At 37.8% G+C, this 14,297-nt stretch overlaps 1 protein-coding gene across 1 annotated transcript in view; it reads right to left on the reverse strand.

Annotated features, from left to right (window-relative positions):
• ARHGAP24 (Rho GTPase activating protein 24) overlaps positions 1 to 14,297 on the reverse strand; it is a 697,105-nt gene that overhangs the window by 568,566 nt on the left and 114,242 nt on the right. The gene's annotated exons all lie outside the window — the stretch shown is intronic.

The raw sequence follows: 14,297 nt of genomic DNA on the forward strand, positions 1-14,297 counted from the left end.
TTGCAATTGCAACAAATAAAATAAAATACCTAGGAATAAACTTAACCAAGGCTATGAAAGACCTGCATGCTGAAAACTGTAAGACAATTTTAAAAGAAATTGAAGAAGACACAAAGAAATGGAAAGACATTCCGTGCTCATGGATTGGAAGAATCAACATAGTTAAAATGGCTGTATTACCCAAAGCACTCAAAGATTTAATGTAATCTCCATCAAAATCCCAATGGCATTTTTTAAAGAAATAGAAAAAAAAATCATCAGATTTGTATGGAACCACAAAAGACCCCAAATAGCCAAAGCAATCCTGAGAAAAAAGAACAATGCTGGAAGTATCACACTCCTTGACTTTAGCTTGTACTACAGGGCAATAATAATCAAAACAGCATGATATTGGCAGAAAAACAAACACATAAACCATTGGAATAGAACTGAGAACACAGAAATAAACCCACATAAATATAGACAGATAATTTTTGACGAAGAGGCAAAAAACATACAATGGAGAAAAGACAGCCTCTTCAATAAATGGTGCTGGCAGATTTGGAAAGCCACATGCAAAAGAATGAAACTGGACTATCTGTCACCATATACCAAAATTAATTCAAAATGGATCAAAGACTTAATCTTAAGACCTGAAACAATACCTGCATAGAAGAAAACATAGGTACTAAACTTATGGACCTTGGGTTCAAAGAGCATTTTATGAATTTGACTCCAACGACTGGGAAGCAAAAGTTAAAATAAATGAATGGGACTATATCAAACTTAAAAGCTTCTGCACAGCAAAAGAAACCATCGACAAAAGAAAGAGGCAACCAAGTGAATGGGAGAAGATTTTTGCAAACAGTGCCTCTGATAAGGGGCTAATATCCAAAATATACAAGGAACTCATACATCTCAACAACAACAAAAAACAAACAACCCAATTGAAAAATGGGCAGAGGACCTGAAGAGACATTTCTCCAAAAAGGACATACAGATGGCAAATAGACATATGAAAAAATGCTCAACATCACTAATCATTAGAGAAATGCAAATAAAATCCACAATGAGATATCACCTAACCCCAGTCAGAATGGCTATCATCAACAGGACAAATAGTAACAAGTGTTGGAGAGGCTGTGGAGAAAAAGGAACCCTCTTACACTGTTGGTGGGAATGCAGACTGGTGCAGCCACTATGGAAGGCAGTGTGGAGGTTCCTCAAAAAATTGCGAATAGATTACCATATGACCCAGCAATCCCTCTCCTGGGTATCTACCCAAAAAAATCTAAAAACATTTATCCATAAAGACAAGTGTACTCCAGTGTTCATTGCAGCTTTATTTACGGTGGCCAAGACATGGAAACAACCAAAATGTCCTTCGATAGATGAATGGATAAAGAATTTGTGGTATATATACACAATGGAATACTATTCGGCGGTAAGAAAAGATGAAATAGGAACATTTGTGACAACATGGATAGATCTTGAGATTATAATGCTAAGCAAAATAAGTCAGACAGAAAAAGTCGAGAACCACATGATTTCACTGATATGTGGTAGATAAACTGAAAACAACAAAAGAACAAGACAAACAACTGAAAGAACAAAAACTCATAGACATAGACAATAGTTTATGGGTTGCCAGAGGATAACAGGGGAGGTGGGGAGCAAGGCTCTAGAAGAGGGTAAATGGGATCTAATATAGGGTGATGGACAGAGAACTGACTTTCGGTGGTGAACACACAATGTGAGATATAGATAACGTATTACAGAATTGTACACCTGAAATCTATGTAACTTTACTAACAATCGTTGCCCCAGTAAACTTTAAAGAAAAAAATTAATTTATTCAGGGACATAGATAATAGACTATGTCCACATGGGCAAAAAAAGTAATGATAAGGGAAGTAATAAGAAAAGATGAATACCCGAGACTATTACTTTAAGCAAATTTTCTCATCTAGATAACTTATCCTATGTTTAAACAAGTGATATATTTCTAATATGTATTGTTTGATGTTACAGTTATGCAAGGCGATAAAACAGAGAGCAATTCAGCTATAGTTGGTCAGAATGCTTTTGCGCCTGGAAAGCTCTCAATGGAACAGAAATAATGAATTTGTGTCTTCTTGAAATTTTTTCAAAGGCTATTCATATCTATTATCTCATATCATTCTCATCACCACTCTATAATGTCAGTACAACAGATACTTTCATCACATTTGATAGGAGAAATTGTGGTAAAGATTTGTCCAGAGTCATAGCTAATGAAAAAGTCAAAAGGGAGAACTTCACTCTCCTGGTCCCTTGATGTGAGAGTTTGAGGTAAGTTCATTTCCGGCCCCCTAGCAGTGTGAGGAACAATATGCTCAGTACCCCAGGGCATGGTGGTCTCTCAACCTCAGTACTCTTGACATTTTGGGTTGGATTATTCTTCGTGGCAGGGGCCATCCTGTGTATTATAGGATGTTCAGCAGCATCCCTGTCTTCTACCCACCAGATGGGAGTAGCACCTCCCTCCCAGTTGTGACAATCAAATATGTTTCCAAATGTCCTCCGGGGAATGAAACTGCCCCGACTTGAGATCTACTGATCTAGGGACAACTTCAAAGAAGTCACATGACTCCCCTGTTCTCAGTAGCCAGGAAAGAGAGCTGATTTGGAGGCTTTTGCCATCTAGAGACCCATAAAAAAACCATTTACTTATCTACTCATTATTATTGGGTGAAGCACATTCTGCTAATTGTCCAAGCAATATTCATTCTCCACTTCTTCCTTTGAAAGAGAAACCCAATTTTGTTTGGTGTGGCTAGAAGTTCAGCTGAAAGACTACATTTCCCAGTGTCCCTTACAGTCAGTATGACCATGGAACTAAGTTCTGGCCAATGAGATCTAATCAAAAGTTGTGGAGTACAACTTTCAGAGTTTTTTAAGATGGAACAGGCAACTGCTTGCTTCTTCCTGCTTCTTAAAGTTTCTGTAGCAATCTTGAACCTTAAGGATAGAAGACAGTGTTAAGGGTAAAAAGAGAGACATTGAATTAAAGCTTCGGTTTCTGAAGACTCTGGACCATATCAACTCCTGACTGCCAACTTTTTATGCATGTTTACACCATTGCTGTGGATTTTCTGTTATATGCAGCTGAACTTAATCATAAATGATGCCAAGGTAAGATCAGGGAAAGAAGGCATGGATAACCATAAATTATGGTTACAACTGCAACTCCAAGGGTATCAAGGGCATGAAAAACAAGATAAGACTAAGAAACTACCCCACTTCAAGGAGATTAAAAAGACATGACAACGAATGCAATGTGACATCCTGGCTTGGACCCTGCAACAGAAAAGGGCATTAATGAGAAAACTGGTGAAACCTAAATAAAGTCTATAGTTTAGGTGATAGTATTGTACCAATGTTTACGCTTAAGTTCTGACAAATGGTATGCAAGATGGTTTGTAAGATGTTAACTCTGGAAAAGCAGGGTGTATGGTGTATGGGAACTCTCTGTATTTTTACAAAGTTTTCATAAATCTAAAATTGTTTAAAAATAAAAGTGTTTTCTAAAATGCATAATTATAGTCAACTCTGAGTTATGAGAAGCAAGTTAACAGAGGAACAGGCCAATCACAGTTAAGAACAGCAATGACAGTGTTGGGAAAGGGAGCAAACAGGAACCTGGGTGGCCCTAGCTAAAAGGTTAAAGGGTCAGGACAGGAACTCTACCTACTCAGCCTCCTTCTTTATGATCCCCCCTCCCCTTAGCCCGGCCACAAGACTTGCTTCTCCTTTTCCAGAACCAAGAGAAGCCTGTACATCTTGGCTTCCTGATTCACTGTGCTTAAATATGTCTCCATTCACTAAATTGTAAATCTTTTGAGAAAAGGGTAATTTCTTACTTCATTCTGGCATCCACAGGTCCTAGTTCTTATCTTGACCAATAGTCAGCACTTAATTGATGTTTAGTGAAAAAAATAAATGAAATAATGGCTTGTTTTTTCTATTAAATAATGGAAAGTTGTAACAAGAATTCATTAATTCATAGGATTCTGACTTTGTTTCCTTCTCCATCCAGCCTAAACCCTCTGGTTTCATCATTATCCTTGAGTTTTTCTCTCTACCAGTTCTCCTTCCATTGTTTTTCCCCTTGCATAACCTCAGCTCTGTATAGATCTAAATATTCAACTTCTGTATTTCATATCCATGTTCTTAAGCACTAGTGAGACTATAATTCTACAATGATAAATGAATGATGAATCAAACTTTAATGTGGTTGTTATTGCCAGAGGCCTTTTTCCAGTGGCAGCTAAACAGACATTGTATTAACTGAAAACATTCCAACTCTAGTTATTATTAAATTTATTTGATATCTCTACCTGGATGCCCTTGCACATATAATTTTCATCTAGTCTTCTTGGCCTTAGGAGTCTGTGTAGTCCCCCCACCTCCAAAAAGTTTTGCTTGATTTCTCCATCCATGTCAGGTGATTTGCCTCTGATTTCATGTACAGACTATGAATACATTTATCATGTCACTTTCCCTACTGTTCTATAATTGATGATTTGCATTTCTAATTTTCACAATAGAATGTAAAACCCTTTGTATTGCTAATACCCAGCAGTCTCTAGCACACGCATACTCAATAAATATTATTAAAAAGAAAGATGAAAGGAAGTAATGAAGAAAGGAAGGAAAGAAGGGAGGGAGGGAGGGAGGGGAGAGGGAGGGAGGGAGGGAGGGAAGGAGGAAGGCATTATGAAAGCACCTGGAAAATTTTTCAGAAGATATATTCAGACATACCTTTTTTTAGCCTGTCGCCAACACTGTCTTCTACCTCTCAATTTGCTGCCAACCTCCTATCCGCATATGCCCTCCCTGTCATATCACCATTGCTGTAGTCCCAGTTTATCTACTTCTATGCCCCAAAAAATAACATGCTAAAGAATGTAAATGTGCATGAAGTATATAAAACATAAAACCTAGAAGCCTTGTATTCTCTGTTTCTAACATGCCTATAGTAATACACCAGTTTCATTTGACATTTTTACTTTCCCTCGTGCCTTTCTCTAGGAATCTGGTACCATGTTTCTCAGAAAATAAGACCTAGCCAGACAATCCGCTCTAATGCATCTTTTGGAGCAAAAATTAATATAAGACCCGGTCTTATTTTACTATAATATAAGAGCGGGTCTTATATAATATAATACAATACAAGACTGGGTCTTATATTAATTTTTGCTCCAAAAGACGCATTAGAGCAGATTGTCCGGCTAGGTCTTATTTTCGGAGAAACAGGGTACTGATGTCCTTGGACTGTAATGATACTTCATTACTATGTGTAAAATAATCTCCCCTCATTGAGCCCTAACCAGAATACCCCAAAAGCTTGAGTGACTTGACTCTTTTCTGACAATGTAGTCATAATACTACTGGAGATATTAAGGGATGGGTCTTATGATTTGATCACTTAGGAGGCTTAGTATAGGATCAGTAGAGACAACAACTGTCAGGCTTCAATGCGCCCAGGCTTTCGCTGTCACAAAATCTTCTGGAACCTATATGCAAGTAGAACTCCTGATAACTAGGTCATCAGCTCTTCCAACAAGCTAGGACAGGGATGTTTTCAAGTTCAGACCCATGCCCTTGTGCCCTCATTCTATAGAGAACTTGGAAAGAGGTTGAAATTGACAAAAACTTTTATAAAGGTTGCCTTGGTGAAGAGGTGCTTGAAGTTTTTATGTCAGAATAAAGGTGAAGGTTAAAAGCCTTCAAATTGCTGTAGCTACAGCTCTCCTTAGAATGTGTAGTTCATTGTTAGAATATTTATGAGAAAGAGAAAAACAAACAAATTCATTTTGTCTAAAACTCAGTGGGCATTCATGTTGCATTTCCTTTTAGGAAAAAACCCTATAATTAATAGAAACAATATAACCTAGTGACAAGGTAATTCGTTTGGTGGTTGTTCACGTAATAGTTGTCTTGCTATAGAAAATTTAATTTTAATAATAAACTTCTTTTGTTATGCTATTAATTATAACTCTATATTGCCTCCTATTTGAGCTTAAGATGATGGTGGACATTCAAGTGATGACGTCTGTAAATAATTGGAATAAAAAATTAGAATATAATTTAGAAGCCATGGACAGAGAAATGGATTTAGAAGTCATTTGTAGAGGTGATAATTGAGCAAAAGGATTGATTATAGAGAATAAGAGGACAGGGCCTTTGGAAAACTTGCTGTTGACAAACAAACAACAACAACAAAGAATGAAAAGCCAGGAAATGAGAAATTCACCATGACGAAGATTTCTGGAGAACAAGGCAGTTCACTGTCATTAATGCCAACAACTATGTCTTCTTTTACAAATCTCTTTAGTACCTGGCACAGTAAGTTCTCTGTCAATATTATATGTTTACGTGTGTGTGTGTGTGTGTGTGTGTGTGTGTGTGTGTGTGAGAGAGAGAGAGAGAGAGAGAGACAGAGAGAGAGAGAGAGAGAGAGAGAGAATAGCAATTTCTCTGTAAATATTTGATGACTGTACAAGTAACAGGATGCTAAATCAAACATTACAGCTGAAGTACATTCCAAATTTAGGTGCTAACTGCAGACAAAAATTAAGTTTAAGTTGAAATGTTCAGCCATGATAGAAGTTTACATCTCTCTTATGTATAATACAAAATGTGCATTCTTGATGAGTTTTTCTCCTCTAAGTGTTGGCTCAAGAACTCAAACTCTTTCTAACTCACGGCTCTGCCATCTTCAACACCTGGCTTTCAAGATGTTGGAACACCTGGCTGTGCTCATCTACATAGAGCTGCCAAAATGAGAAATTGGCAGATTTCATTCCCCCTCACATTCCATTGGAAAGAACCAATCTCCTGGGCTCATTTAGATACAAGAATAGCTGGGAAGTATAGCCCCTGGCTATGCGTTTCTCTCACAATTACAGTTTGAAAAAGCACAACTTTTTTGCTGGATAACTAATCATCTCTGAAATGAGATAAAAATTTTGTTTTGTTTCATTCTGTTTTTTCTTGTTTTGTGTGTACAATTGCTCAGGTTAGAATAATTAGCTTTATATAAAGTGTTGTCATCCAATGCCAAGCAACAAATTTCCATTTAAAAGAAAATTTGATTGAACAGAATATGTAGGAAGATGGAAGTAATCTTTAATGAATAACACAATGTTTATTCTGGGGAGAAAATCCTCCACTTGGTCATGAAAACCAAGGAATGGTGGTGATGATGACTATGGTGGTGGTGAGAGTACAGGGGAGAAACTACACGCATGCCCGATCAGAAACTCATTTCTGTATTATAGAAGTTTTGATTCTTCAGGTCTACTGTGTTTCTCTTATAAAGTGGGTCCTTCCCAACCCCTCCAATAAAAGTACACATTTAATGTAATGTCCTGCAGTAGATAACTCGGGGATTTAAACAGAGACAAAAAAATAACAATTAAAACAGTAAGCAAATTAATAATAAATAAGATTTTTTCATCCTTTGTTTTATTGTATCTTAGAAAGGTAATAACAGCCATGGATCCGCCCTTCCAAGTTATGGTTCTGCTACTGTTATCAACAACCAGGTCAACAGGTTTGATATTTGCAGTCCAAAGTCAAACGACTGAGCACCACCACTCACTCTCACTTTGGACAATTGCTTACCCTCTTCCATGCCTTAGTTTACACATCTTTAAAATAGAAATAATGATAGCAGCTGCTAACTCCTAGGAGCTTTAAAAGGTTTACATGAAGTAAAATATGTAATGTCCTTAGTGCCTTGCAAATACAGTAGCACTGAGTAAGCATAGAATACAATAATTTGCTCTTATTGTTACATTTGTTGAGATTTAGACACTGTGCTTCATAAATTTCAAGCTACCCAAAACTACCACCTCGTATCAGTCATGAAAAGGACAGCAAATATAAAGTCAAATAATGACTTAGCCCTGAGGGGAACTTCCTCCTGGGATACCACTAGGTCTAGGATGATATTATTATTAAACTCACCCAACTAAGGAGACTTAACTGAACAATATATAAATGAATGCTCTATCAATAGTCGATTGCATTATTTGGGAAGGCCTTGAAACTAGGCACTAAATGACTGTTCCCTGGATAGGTGGAATAGCCTTAAAAAATAAAAACAAGTGGAAGAACTTTCACTTGGGACTTTGAAGTTCAGCATCATAGGCTTGTGCCAAATAGAAAACCATAGATTCTCTATTAGTCATGTCCAGTGGGCATGTCCAGGTCTGTCACATTGAGGAAATAAGGAGTAACAGCCACACACAAGTTGATGTGCAATGGAGTAAGTGAATCAAAAGCAATATAAAAGCTGACAATGCAGAGTAAACGTTATGCTCCCAATGCATGTTGATTGATGAGCCACTGACGTCAGAGACACTACCTGAATCTACCAATTAATTACTGTTGAAAAACCCTTCCCATTGTTCACCTTTCCTAGGTGAATTTCCCAAGCACTTTCTCTAAATAGAGTTAGCCATGGCCACCTACCTTTATTTTTATATAAAATATGACCAAATTTACCTTCCATCATATTTTCTATCTGACAGTGACCAATGTTTCTGGTCAATATTTGAACTCCCGATACATAAAGAATATCTTGCTTATTCTAGGCTGAGAAAAGAATAGAACACCTGCTGATTTTAGAATTTGCCCTAATTGCCTTTTTCAGCTACTGTAACAGGTGAATTAAAATGTTGTTGGATCCTGTTTATCTTCTAATTCATTTGTCCTAATATACTACAGGGCAATAATTTTCTGAGTTTGGGATTACATAGACCCCTAAAATTTCCCCCCATAAATTTAGAAAACCAATATTTTTCCCGTCTTCCTTTGGGTCAGTAGAATCCTCGTCACTGACAAGCACTGACCTTTAGACCAGCACTCATGAACCACTGTTCCAGGAAATCGATGTTAAAACTACAACCATTGTATAACAGAATTGTACACTTGAAACCTATGTAATCTTTACTAACAATTGTCACCCCAATAAACTTTAATTTTAAAAAAATACAACCATCCTGAGCATGTGATAAATTTGAAGTTATCCCAGGAGCAAGGCCTTGGTCTCATTGATATCAAGAGAAAAACATCCAAAACTGCATGTGAGCTCAGAGACCAAAAAGTCTTTTACTTTTCTGAGCCTTTGATCTCAAAAGACAGCTAACATTAACCAAATGACAAACTACAAATTCTTAGTGGTTCTCATGTTTCTCTTAACTTGTAGTGTCCTCTCAGCAGACTGCCTGCATATTTCCATCCCCAGGAGGTCCCAGACATATTGATAAAAGAGAAAGTGTCTAATCTAGTTTAGGGAGACCAATATCCTAGGACATTTGGAAGCCTTATGCAGAGATATTTTCCAGAGACATTCAGGCCCTGACTCCATTTTCCACCCCAGTTATGTAGCATTACTAGTTCTGAATTTGGTTCATGAACCAGGAGCACCTGGTATATTTAAACAATCCTTTAATCAGAAGCACGTAGATTAGTTGTGTCAATAATGAGATGTAAACTTAAGTAGAAAAGAGCAGGGAAGTATCTAGAATTCAGCCTCTTTCCGAACCCTAGCAGGATCCTAACAGTCAGGGAATGTTACAAGCCTGAAGAAACCAGGGACAAGAGAAAAACCTCTAAAAACACTCCACCTATTTCTGCTTTGCACAGCTCCCTCACTTCCTTTATCCTTGGCCAGGGTTAGAGACAGACGAGCGAGAGAAAAGTGTATTTTTTTTTTATTGTTGTTGTCTCTCCTTGTCAATCCATAACCCAATCTGCTACACGGTACCTAACACCTACATAGCTATCGACATAGCTATTACATTTGTTGGCAAGCCACCAAGTGCTGTGACCATTCTGCAAAGCGCACAGGAAACATGATTTTACCATTTATAGATCACCATACAGGTGTTCAAATGCAGGTGGATTCTTATTTTCAGCAGAAAATCTGACAATGTGGAATTACATCATCCAATTAATTATAATCTAATCTCAACAAATTCATTAATTTCACATGCATAACTCCTCACCTCCGACTTTAGCCTGAAGACTAGGAAGAAATGAAGCAAACGCTGGAATAGCTGAGCTCAGGTTTCGCTGACCTGACAGTGTTATGACAACCACATGACCAAATTAACCTGTATCTAGACCCCTATACACTGTGCAGTTTGAACAGAAAATAACCAACAAAATACAATAACCATATTCACAGATGATAAGAAAATGTAATGTCTGTAACTTAAAGTCTATATGTTATCACCCGCCATCATTTTAACTTTCTACTCCTGAGAAATAACATATTATACTTGGGGTTTAAGGTAGAGGTCATGAAATGTTACATTTATTTAAATCTGGCAGTTGAATCAAGTACTCTTGGTTTCGTGGTCCCTTTTAGAAGCATTTATTTAAAATAACCCTTTCTGAATTTTGAACATAATAGGAATTAAAAGGGTGTCATACAAAGTAACAATGGAAAAGGAAGACTCTATATAGAACAATCCCTTAAACAGAAGCACGTAGATTACTTGTGTCAATACTGAGATGTAAACTTAAGGAGAAAAGAGCAGAGAAGTAGCTAGAATTCAGCCTCTTTCCAAACCCTAGCAGGATCCTATCAGTCCAGAATGTTACAAGCATAAAGAAACCAGGGTGGGGCCGGCCCGGTGGCTCAGGCAGTTGGATCTCCGTGCTCCTAACTCTGAAGGCTGCGGTTCGATTCCCACATGGGCCAGTGGACTTTCAACCACAAGGTTGCCCCAAGGGATGGTGGGCTGTGCCCCCTGCAATTAGCAATAGCAACTGGACCTGGAGCTGAGCTGCACCCTCCACAACTAAGACTGAAAGGACAACAACTTGACTTGGAAAACAGGCCTGGAAGTACACACTGTTTCCCAATAAAGTCCTGTTCCCCTTCCCCAATAAAATCTTTAAAAATAAAAAAAATAAAAGAAAGAAACCAGGGTAAGAGAAGCTTGCTGAGTCAAAAGAGATGAAAGGTAGTGATGAAAAGAAAGGACACAGAGTTCAATTACATGGTTGAGCTAGGCACCAGGCACTACACTCAGTGTCTCTTAGTTATTTCACTCAATCCCCCAAAATACTATGATTTGGTTATTATCATCCTGTGTCACACATGAGGAAATAGATTTAAAAAACTGAAGTCACTTGTCCAAGTTCACAGTCGGTAAGTGGTAGAGTGGGGTTTTTGAACCCAAATTTTTACGTGCTTTTTACTGCATACTGGACTTATTCCAGTGCACTTGGGAATGTGACAGCTACTCACCATATCAGTGAATTTTCTCCTTTACCCTCTCCATCTCTCCAAACTGTGTCACGGTGCACCTGAAGAACCACACCTTTGATGAACTTTTCCGTGATGCTCCCAGATTCCAGTTTTCTCTTCCGTGTCTGAAATCCTGTAGCATTCATTTACTCCACCGCTTACATAGTCTACCTCATATGCTACCTAGTTCCCTAGTCACCTTCTATAAATGACTTGTCTTCTTAATTAAATTATTCACTTGAAGGCAGAGACCATATCTTAAAGATCTTCGGGTTCCTCATTGTACAAGGATGCAAAATAAATTTCTTCTCCCCTGCCAACTCTGAGCAATTAGTTGCTGCCTAGAATGTTACGTTGAAAACTTTGTACAGCCTGTTTCCTGTCTCAGTAACAAACAATCCTTAGATTAGTGATGGTATCACGGGTGTTACTGAGGAATGAGAGGAGTTAAAGGGTGGGCAGGAAATAATAGCACCCTTGCATGCATTTGCTGAACCTGCCATGGAACTTCAAATAGAACTGTGTACATTTTAGATTGATGTTTTCAATGAAACTAATTCAGATAAATGAAGATAATTTGTGTAAAATTTACACCAAAACTATAAATCATTAATTAAAGTAATTTTTAATTCAAGTTAAACATGCAGAGGAAATGAAGCTTTTCCATTTTGTTCTAACAAATTCCTATCCACAAATAATCCCTGCGGTTGACCCCCTAGTGAGTGAGAGAGAAAATATTAACTCTCCAATCCACATTAAAGCTACAGATTTAGAAGTGCATCTGTGTAGGGCTCAATTTCTCTGGATTAAAATTCTCAGTGTCTCTAACATTCCCCTCCTCCCTCTTCCTCTCTGAGGAATCTGCATGAGTAGGGAAGGGGAGCACAGATGTCTGGTGAGCATTGCGGTCCCAGTGGCATTGATAGAAATGACTTCACACTAATCCTCAGACATGTGCTCCCTGTCGTCTACTGTTCTAAAGGGCTATGGCCTTTGTTGTCCTTGCCACTATGAGCCCTGCTGGCCTCATTTGCTGCAACTTTTGGCTCTGGAAGCCCTCATATGAAATATCATGCATCTAACTTATCAACTCAATCTGTTTTCAGTTCTTCATGGCTGCAACTCCTGGGTCTATAGTTTGTCCTCCACCTTTCCCTGGGTTGAGCTGCCCACTCCAGCCTGTGCTGTTGGGATCACCCTGCCCCTTGCAATACCTCTTGACTCTCAGCTCAGGATTTGTAAGCTTCAAGGTATCCATCTGATCAATGGTACACGCCAAGTTTGATGTGTATAACCTCCTCCCAGAGACCCAATCAAGTACTGGGTCACAGCCCCTAACTTTCTCAAGGCCCCTAAAATTAGTGAGCCCAAGTTTAACTCCAACCAACACCCCAAAAGAAACTGTGACACAAATGTTTTGTATCTTCTTTTCTTTCCAACATTCTTCATGCAAATACCTGAACCAGCTTTGGGGGGAGAGAGCTTTCTTCTATTTTCCTTGTGTCCTATTTCCCTTCTATCAGAGAAGACCGGTCATAGGACGAAGAAGTGTCTTCTTGATACTGTTGCAGAAAACTATGAAGAAAGTTCTTCAAACCTAGCCTTAATATGCTAAAGAAGGGAATAAAGAAATTTGGAAAAACCTCGCCAAGCCTGTGGTAAGATTTGCAAGGTTAATGTGTGGCATAATTTTATTTTGCATGTCAGAAGGTGAAGTTTAACCAGATTTTTATCTCTGTATTCTAAGCTATCAGTTCCTAATCTAGTCCCAGGAAATGTCTACCCCCAGGGAACGAGGCCAAAGGTCTTATATTGAAAAAGGCAAAAGAGAAAAGCATATTAATAATTTTCAAACTACATTATCATTATAGTTCAATGTCAGTAATACACAATATAATTAGTGGTTTGTGTACTCTGTTTACCAGAGGCCAAAGTCAACACTCTGACTCCCTAAATGACCATTTCGCTGCAATAGTTTATTCTTACAGGCTAAACTCTAACTTCAAACAATCATTCTATAATTGCTTATTACCCATCATGAAAGGGAATAGACAAATTACTATGGGTAAATAGTACAAATTCTCATCATAATTCAAAATTATAACTAACATATATGACTTCATGATGTTGATCATTAGTATCATCTTTATAATGTTGATTAAATTAATTTAAATTTTGATATTCTGAGCCCATAAAATAATATGGCAGTATTCCTCTTTAAGAGCATACTGAATTCAATTCTCCTTCCCACTTGTAATTTAGGCATCTGTTGAAATTATACAAAATTGCATTGCATGAATCCAAATAAATTAGGAGGTTATTTTTCGGGGTTGAGGGGAGTTCAAGTACTATTTTTGAAGATGAAAAAAATGGTGTTCAAATAAACCTAAATATGTTAAAAAATATCTGAGCCAAAAACTCTTTCAATATTTTGTAAATAATATCTGTATCTTTAAGAAAACAGAGAGCCACCTCTTAAGAGATCTCAATCATGTTTCTGAGTCTTGTCATTTCACCAAACTGATTTTGGATACAGTGACTGTCCAATTGATGAATGGATTCCTGTTTATGGCCTCTTTCAAATTAGAAGGCACATATTGACCTTCAATTAGAAAAAATTCCCAGTGCTTTATTCATTCATGCAGCATTTCATTCACTCCATTCAGAGTGCAAGATTAGACACTGTGCTTAACTCAATTGGTTTTGAACAACAACAAAAAGTAGGGCACTGGAATTCTGCCTCTGACCATGACAAAGTAAAGGGAAATGAACTTAGCTCCTCACAGTAAACAACTAGAAAACTGGACAAAATACATTCCAAAAATGTGTTCAGACCTTAGAAAATAGGTAGCACAAGATACTGATCCTTGAAAGAGGGAAACAAATGAGGTGGTCCCTATAATCTTCCCAACTTTCTACCTCAAGGCACAAGGCACTATCCAGGACCTGGCAACGGCAGGGTATCCTAAGTAAAGTGTAGGCATCACGCCTAATTAAGAAGATG

This window comes from Rhinolophus sinicus, linkage group LG02 (genome assembly GCF_036562045.2).
Source record: "Rhinolophus sinicus isolate RSC01 linkage group LG02, ASM3656204v1, whole genome shotgun sequence".
In the NCBI taxonomy this organism is placed as follows: domain Eukaryota; kingdom Metazoa; phylum Chordata; class Mammalia; order Chiroptera; family Rhinolophidae; genus Rhinolophus; species Rhinolophus sinicus.